This window comes from Lepeophtheirus salmonis, chromosome 14 (assembly GCF_016086655.4).
Source record: "Lepeophtheirus salmonis chromosome 14, UVic_Lsal_1.4, whole genome shotgun sequence".
Lineage (NCBI taxonomy): Eukaryota > Metazoa > Arthropoda > Copepoda > Siphonostomatoida > Caligidae > Lepeophtheirus > Lepeophtheirus salmonis.
The window spans coordinates 4,827,750-4,837,231 of NC_052144.2; positions in this window are offsets into that span (position 1 = coordinate 4,827,750).

Sequence of the window (9,482 nt, forward strand, 5' to 3'; positions counted from 1 at the left end):
CAAAGTTTGGGTCGCAATACCGAGATGCAGGGCCTCAAAATGCATTCCAAAAAAACCAATCCAATTATTATTTATTATTATATATAATAGTCTTTATTTGATTTAATAATTACCTATTACTCGTACTTATAAACATAGATACAAATATTAGAGTTGTGTACATATAATAAATAAAAAACTTTGAATTATAATTTATCACTAGTACCAAAAAATTTCTACCCCCCCTCCCCTGCAACAACAACAACCAGGGGTGCTGCAGGGAAAAGAATACACCTGTCGTCCGTTTCGGCGTCAAGATAACATATACAACACTTCATATTAGAAATTAAACCATCATAAAAAGAAAACGAAGAAAGGGAGGTGAGAAAAAAACCACAACTTCACCTATAAAACATAATAAAAGAATAGGATCTGACAAATTAGTAAATAAATATCTAATTTAAAAATATCACAATACGCATGATAAAAAGCAGTGTAGGCTTTTTGTGGAGTTTAATGTTTTCATAATTGGACCTCGCAATCATGTTTTGCAATTTTCAAAAGGATTTGGATCCAATTCTGAACGTATGAGCCACCTAGTTAAAACCATAAATTTGTTCCTCTTGGGTGGGTCCTCTTCCTAGTTAGTGAGTGAGTAGTTCATCCATTATACACAATATTCCTTGTAGATATTCACTGTCACACAGTTTTGTTGCAGTATTTGCAAGGCGTGTCTCCCTCTATATAATACACTCCAAAGTCGACCCGGTATCTCAGGTAGGTAGGACTGCTGAGGAGTGAGATATGGATCGAATAATGACCTCACATATTGTTTATGAATCATTCTATCCTTTAATTTGCATTTTAAAGTGTTGTAGAGATCGTATGGAGGGTGTCTTTTTTCACTCCCTCTTTAATTGTTTTATCATTAATATTTAGTACTACTCTTATATGAAGTGGTTTTTTTTGGTTGGCTTGAAGACCCTTAGGAGGGAATCAAATAGCATACTCAGGATCGGATGGTTTATTTTATCCATGGTAATTACATCATTTATGATGTTAAGATCCATCTCCTCTCTGATCTTATTAGGAAGACCAATTTTTACCTCTGGGTTTCCAACTAGAGGGCCAATAACCCCAACTGACCTGCAGTACACCTTGAGGATTTCGTTGTATGGCTTTAATTCCTTCCATGGAGATGACGTTAGAGTATTCGTGATTGTCCCTCTGTATGCGTCCATGTAGAGTGTTTTCCAAGGATAATCAACAAGATGTGCTCATTTGTACAAAGAGAAAATCAAAATTTTCCAGTGCAACTTTAAGTGCATCACTCCAAATTTTGGAGTACCCACAAACTCTTTACTATTTCTCTTCCAATCCTGGACCTTCAATTTGTCGAGGGGGGTGCATCGAAGAATGTGATTAATTCTTGAGATTATTGTCATATTCCAACATTTCATTTAATCAAGAACCCCAAGTTTGTGCTTCTGGATTTCTATTATTCAGCACAAAATTCTCTCATCTATGCAATGTATATTCTGGGATCTCCAGTCTTCCATTGAAACCACATTGCTACAGACCAATGCTTTTTGAACTAGATAAGTAGCGCTAATTTTGTTTATTTTTTCCTAGAGTTTGTCAGTATCTGTGTTTTTTATAATTAATTACTAAACCAGACTCCCTTCCATATTCTTTTAGGAGCGGAGTTTTACATTTACTCCATATGACCAGGGAATCTTGTGTAAAATCCATATACATAAAGTATATTTCTTTCTCTAGGAATTACCTGGCTGTGAAACTACACACATAAGATTGAAGAGAATAATTTTGCCCTTGTGTGCTGTCCATTGATATGAGAATAACACCATGAAGTTGTAGCTGAGTGTTGAGTTGCTGTATTGAATAAGGCCTCAGACTAAAGAAGACACAGGAGAGATAGCATCAGTTTAGTACTGCACATCGTTCCGTTAAACCCCTCACAATAAGTTTCACTTAATAAAATATCTTAAACATTTCCCATCACTTTTTTTCTTTTTCTTCCACTTTTTTTCTCCGCAAAAAAAACCAAAACTTTTCCTTTTTTTTTTATCTTACGCCACCGGTTAGCGACATTTCAATTTACAGTAGCACCAGTCACTTGGTAGCTGGCCAAAACTCTTTTGGAAACAACTAAAATTATTGACAGTAGCAATGAAACGTTGGTTAATACCAACTAAACCGAGTAGGCCACAGGAGAAGGACAGGCTAGCTGAGAAGGAGATGTTACTTGAGCTTGACAAGCTAGCAGAGGAGAAGAGGCCAGCGAAGTTAGAGAACAGACAAGTATATCCGTCCTCAAGTGCGTCTATCTTCGGCAGTGGTGATACCTCTCTGGCAATATCTATCACCAGTTTCAACAGCACAGCAAAGATCGAAAATATGGAGAGGGATTTATCCATTATTGATTTAAATGTTTTATAATCAACGAAAAGCAACATTCCCAGTGTGTGATATGCACTCAGGTACTGGCACATTAGAGCCTTAAGCCAGCAAAAATGTTCCCACACTTTAAAACCAAGCATCTTTCAATCGCTGATGAACCATCCCAAAAGCTGTCTTTACCGACCAAACATGAATATTAGCCAAAGCTTGAAGGCCATAATATGAATTGGCATGTTTAATTGTGTAGGCTAAAAAGCCACATAGAATTGGCGAAACCTTAATTAAGCCTGCTGCTATAGCTATAAGTGTATAGTATAAGTGCATGGGAATAAATTAGCCTGTGAGCTGGAATCAGTGCTGCTGTCAAACAGGAGTATTGTCCCGTGTATCACAGACATGGCCCAGGACGTAATGTGCTAGCTATTAAAATATAATAAAAGGAGGAAAATATACTTTACAACTAGATGAATCGACAAATATATCTGACTCTACCCAGCTGCTTGCTTTTGTCAGATACAGCTTTGACGGAACACGCATAGGTGAGGGCATTTTTAAGAAGCTTTACAGTAAACTAAGAGAAGAGGGACTATATTGGGAGAATTGCATCGGTGTGTGTACGGATGGGGCTGGAGTGATGCTGGGGAAAAAGAAAGGACTGAAAACAAGAGTATTCCAAGTGGCACTGCACATCAATTTCACAGACTGCATGATTCACAGGGAATCATTTCCCAGCAAAAAACATGAACCAGACCTTAAATATGCTCGTGACAGTACGACTAAAATGGTAAAAACACTTCCTATTATTATGAAACTGTTTTCCTCTATGTGAAACGAACGATGATCAGAGCATGAGGGACTGCTGTTCCATACCGAAGTCCGATGGCTCTCGCAGGGAAATATGCTCAGCCGCCTTTATAAACTGCGGGACGAGGTGAGGCTTTTTCTGGTGGAGTATGTATTTCAGCTCGCACACCACTTCGATGACCCTGCTTGCATAACAAGGGTGGTGTATATATTCAGACCTCAACGTGAAAAAAAAAAAAAATCCTAAAAAATCCTCTGTAATCCAGAAAACCAGAAATATTGGGTTATAGAGGTCATATCAATGTTTCTCGTAGAAAAAGAAATTAAGAATAATGCACCATCTCAACTACAGAGGGAAAACAATTTAATTTTTGTTGATTAGTTGAATTCAATCAAACTTACAAGGTGCAACAAGTCATTTGCAACGCGCATAATATTAGGTTGGTTGGTTGGGAATTCATTTAACCGAATCCTCATAAACTCAAGAATACGAATCCTTTTCAATCATATGGAGTATAGAACATTTTATTATTTGCGAAGATGAAAGATTTTGGTACGTGGTTTATAAACAATATATCAATTTGTGTCTTTGATAGGTATCCTATTCATTGTTGATTTGAAGGGTCAAAGCTCAATTATCATCAACTCCGTCCATAAAAGTCTACATATACTCGTACATTCATACTTCTGAATTTAATAGGCCAAATTGCTTAAAAAATAATAAAATATATCTTTAACAAAAAGCGACCAATTTTTTGAAATTTAAATACAAAATTTATCTCAGACTCGATGTAAGAAGTGGAATAACTAGAGGAGAATCTTTTATTTAACCTTGAAATATGTACCCAATTGGTTAAATTTCTTGGTTGATTTTCTAACAAAGTCTACTTTTTATTTTTCGCCACATTTCTTAAAAGGGTCTTTACAATTTGTATTGTAATACATTCTAGGCTATTTTTGAGTAGTTATTACTCAAACTTGATTAATTTTACTAATGTACAATTTCAATTGTTGGAATTAATATGCTTAAGTTAATTAATATACAAATTTTGATGTTAACTGGGTATAAAAATTGGGCGAGTAAGGTCTACGATCAAGTTTTGCAACTCTTTTTGAAGAAGTAAATTTAATTTTTGTTAACTTAAACTTAAAAATTAATGAGCCAATTTGTTTGAAATTTTCAGTATTTTCATACACAAGGGAAATCAGCTGATTCTGAGATTTATTGTATTTTATAAAGTTTTCATGGCAGAAAATTAAAATAATAAATAGGTGATAATTACATTTTAGATCCTTTTAAGGTCTTCCTAATACTTAGACATGCATAATCATTATATTTCCAATAACCTCACTCTTGTAATTAATCCCAGTTCATAAGTAATCAATCATATTTGGATATATAATTACAAAATAAACCTATTTATCCAAGTAACAAGGGTGTTGAGTATTTGTGTGGGTAACCCCCCCTAAAAATCGTCTGTGTAAAGTTATAGGTCCTTTTAAACCCTGGCATTTCACTATCTGAGCCATTTACCCCCTGAACCCTCTACCCCACAGTATGTTACCCCTATTACAATACATAAATAGCAAACACACACTCAATCTTTTAGGAACTATACATACGTAATTATTAATTTAACTTTATGGCGTATGTAGTAGTGATGTATCGGACTTCTCTGGACGTCATCAATTATCACCGCTATTTATTAAAACTTTATTATTAATAATAATGATTGTTTATTAATCTAGGATATGGTAAATCTTCTATTCAATTAATGCTATGAAGAGTCAAATAAGTTTTCCTAGTCCTCAGCACTTTGGGTGCATCTATGTCAGTATTTTGAAACTTTCCATTGCGAATATACGGTAGATGTTACTTCAAAAGATTTGGGAGGATTCTATTTGACTTTTTCAATGTAGAAATAATAAATATACCTATTGAAAATGAGATATAATTAACCTACTTAAATGTTTATTTTTGATTATCATGACTCTATTTCACCGTATCTAAAGAGTTATCTGAAATTCACATCTCAGACATTTATTATAACATCATGTAAATTAAGGTGTGCCCCACCCATCAAAAAAAAAGTTTTTGTTTTATGACACCTGTGCTGTTTTATTATGAGACTTTCCTAAACCTATCTTAAAATCTAAAATTCAGGCAGCTTTCAGCTCATAAAATTTAAGGCCTAAAATCGGTCAATTTTCTTACTTTTTTTTGACAAAATTTTGGAATTGAGTATGTAAGGATGAACAAATTTTTGCAATCTGTTAGTTTAAAACCCTAAAACTACGTGAAGGTCGACTGCTTCTCTAAGGTTTTTTTTCTTTTTTTTGTGTCTATATATATATATTTATTTATTTTACTTTTTTTTGTTGACATTTTTTAACTTTTTTTGTAAAGGTATATGTATATTTTTTTTTCTTATTTTGTTTGCTTTCATCAGTCTTTTTATATGTTTGACATAAATAGGGTATTGAAAAGACTATAATTATTGGAAAAGTTCAGCCTTGGAACAGTAGCTCTATACTTTTTAACGATGAATTTCAACGAATTGAATTTTTGCTCGAAACTTATCTTCATTGTGAACAGTAGAAGCTTGGTTGGTTATTAACTAAATTATTCTTTCGGCAGTGACATTAGTAACGCGGAGATTTGTAATAATTTTTTTCATATGATTCAAATTAGAGTAATTACTCCCTTTTCCAACTGAATTTTTTAACCAGTTATGCTCCATATCTGATATTTTATGTACTTTCCATGACAGTGGTCCTTTCATATCGGATAGCTTAGCATTTTTTTCAGTTCGGGAAAGTTGGGTTTACCATATGGAAACCTCTCTGGAATTTTAAAAGACCACTATAGTACCATTGGTGTCTTAGAAATGCATAAACTGCAGCAATAGTAAAGTAGCTTCAGTGGATAAAGGTGATTTAAACATATAAGGCCCATAAACAACACCTGTGAATCGGACAAATCTTTTTAAAGGATTGATATTTTATACCTGTAGTTTAGTTGTTCACAGTACAAAACTGCTATACTTATATAAAGTTAACATAACATAAAACCACCTCTATGAATAGCTCCTGGTTTTCTAACATGTCTTAACTATGGCGGATATTTATAAAAGTTTCTGAATAAAAAAGGAGTCATATCTTATATATATTTATAAGTCTGTTTTTGATGTTATCAAATGTGTTTCAGTCAATTTATGAAGATGTTAAATCAAGTAATTATTATTATAATGATTTCGCCTTTCTGATTGAGATATGTATTATAATTTAGGATTAAAACATCTTAAATCGATCAAGAACAAAATTTAGTGAAATATGATTTTATTTCAAAAGTTATATCAAAATGATCAATAAAACCATAACTATTGAAATTGAAAAGTATGATTCTCAATGTGATTCTTGTCTATATATGTTAAACACAACAGAAAGTGAATCCTACGATGATAAAACCATTAAACGAATAACTTTACACAGGAGATATCCTCGTTTATTGTTCCCATGAAATAATAAAAAATATTATTTTACCCATGGAAAATTCAATCAGAAATTTATATCAATCTTTGTATTAATTTGAAAAGAAATAAAAATCTATCATAATTAAAAAAACAAGTGATGTCATAACTATAGACTTTGACCAAATACCACTTTGTCACTCATTAAAGGATAAAGTAATGAATACATTCATAAAATTAAGATTAGTAATATTTGAAAAGACTTTAAAAAAGAACAATAAATTAGAAATGATGTTAAAAATAATAGTCAACATAGTTCTAAAAGTATGGCAATGAGATTGTCTGTTAATAAAATGAAATTACAAAATAATTATTTTTATTATGTTGAGTTAAATGACACTATATTCTTGCTACACAAATTACTTATATCTTGCACTTGGATGATCTTATTTTACAAAGCTCATTTGAAGTGATAGCTTAAAGATATATTTGATATCTTTTTACGGCGTTAGATTTGAAGTTGAATTTCAAAAAAGAGTTCGATGATTGCCTCAACTCAAAATTTAGTATATAGCAAGAATTCTGTAAGGAAATAAAAAGTGTCACTAAGAGATATTCGGTGATGCTTGGTTCTGTTAGAAAGCTTGCAAACAGCGGTAGAACGATTGCGACTTTATTATTTTCTCTCAATTGACTAATTGAAGACAGCATTTGAGGTGGTAAAAATAGAAATACAACTTTCCATAGGGCTTTTTTAAATTGATCAACCCCCACATTGTAGTATCTTTAACAAATTCTCTTGAATCCTCACTTCGTATTTATTCGTATATATCTATATAATCAAAAATTTACCGAAAAAATTAAAATCCAAAAAACCAATTATTGTACTAACGAAAAAAGGGAGAACGCATATTAAATACGAATTTGAAAGGAAATTATGTAAATGAAAGAAGACGATGATTTGCGAGTAAGTCTTAGTATGTATCTTCATTATGGTTGAAGAAGGAACACAGCAAGTTAGCACTGGCAATGACAATAAATAAATAACAAGTAAAAAAATTTGAAAAAATTGCTTAATATTTACCAAAATCAGTATTTTCATATGTTCAATTATATGTTGTATTTTCAAAAGTGTCAACAAGGAATGCAGGTTTGATTATATATACATCATATGGACAGAAAACAACAAAAATATTGTATGGAAGGAGGTTTCACAGTAGAAATTTACCTGTTATATATTTATAGTAGACCGTTTTAGTTTAGAATTTTAACATAAACAAGCTAAATATAAATAACATCTTTTTAATTTTTCAATGGCTATTTTTAAGATAGTGTGTTAGCACTAGTCTTTATTAACTTTCTTTGAATTGTTTTATTATTTTCTGCGCATCACATCACTTTGACATAATTGTATTATCTTATTGAACTTGTTTTTTGTACCATTTCCCTCTTAAAAACCTACTAATTAAAGAGTAACGACAAATTATAAAAAGTTGAATTAACCGGCACCTCTACTTAATCAAAATCCTTCTCTAATGGAGAGGCATATTCTTTAAATAATAATAGGTTAGAGGTACTGCAAGTTTTTTCGATACCAAACTATCTATAAAATCTAAAATACTTCATCTCTTTTTTCCCCGTATCGAGCCCGGTTAGTTCCTTGGAAGTTGGATCCCGGTTCTTTGGGTCTCCATTCTTCACCTATTTTTTGTTCGTTGGGAAGGTGGGAGTATCCCCTGAGGATTTTCTCTTTTTTGAACTGTTTCCCTTTATTGCATTATTAAGGGGCCTTTCCACTTGAGCCACCTTTAAAATGACATTTACTGAGTCCTTGGACAGTAGGAAATTAAGCTCCCTGTCATGATAGGAGCTGTCAAGACATAAACTCCTTTTCAAGGGGTATTTAATAGGAAACAACTAATAATGAAGTACTAATAAACGACTTAACTCCTTGACGAGAGAACAGAAAATGAATCTCCTGAAGCTAAACAAAAAAGAAGATAGAAATACTGTCTCCAGTGGACAAAAAAAAGTAAATTTTGACGGACATAGTTCAGCTATTGATGACGTTGTACCTCGATGCACTACTTGCTTTAATGTTTGAAGTTACATGTGTCACTATTTATAATTATTGGAGTTTTTATTTTATTTTAATGTTCCTTTAATTGGTCAAATGGAGTTTCACTGATTAAGTATGAATAAGGATTATAGTATTACAATTACTCCAACTGACATAGGAATTATCTTTGAAGTCAATATATATAATGTACATTATACTGTGATACATAAACAAGACCTGTCAAACAAGACTGATTCCTGGTGATGCCATCCCCTTCCGAGTAAAACTTCAACAAAATCGAACAAAGCATTTCAAAAGCCCTACTTGTCCTCTACTCCACATGTTCAAATAAGTCAATGATAAGGTCTCGATAAGTTGGTCGGAAAAGGAAATTATCTTTTGGAGAAGTTTGTGGAAAGGGGAACCCTTGATAGGTCTACGGATAGACTCATTGATCGTCCTGCTGCGCAGTCCTCGCTCCTTCTTAGGGTCGGAGGTTTTAGGTAGTTTTTATTGGAAATATCTCGATGTGAATTGCTGAAATTTTTAACTTTCCGTGATAATGTATAGTATGTATAAAAAAAGAATTAAATTTAGAAAAAAAAAGAATTTTTTGGGAGGAGAACAGCTTAGTTGGCAAAACGTTTTATTAGATTAGTTGTGAGAGGAAGGAAATGAACACAAATCTTACACTAGTAGTCCCTTTTCTTGAATTTCATCATCTACATTTGAACATCTCCATGTTCCAT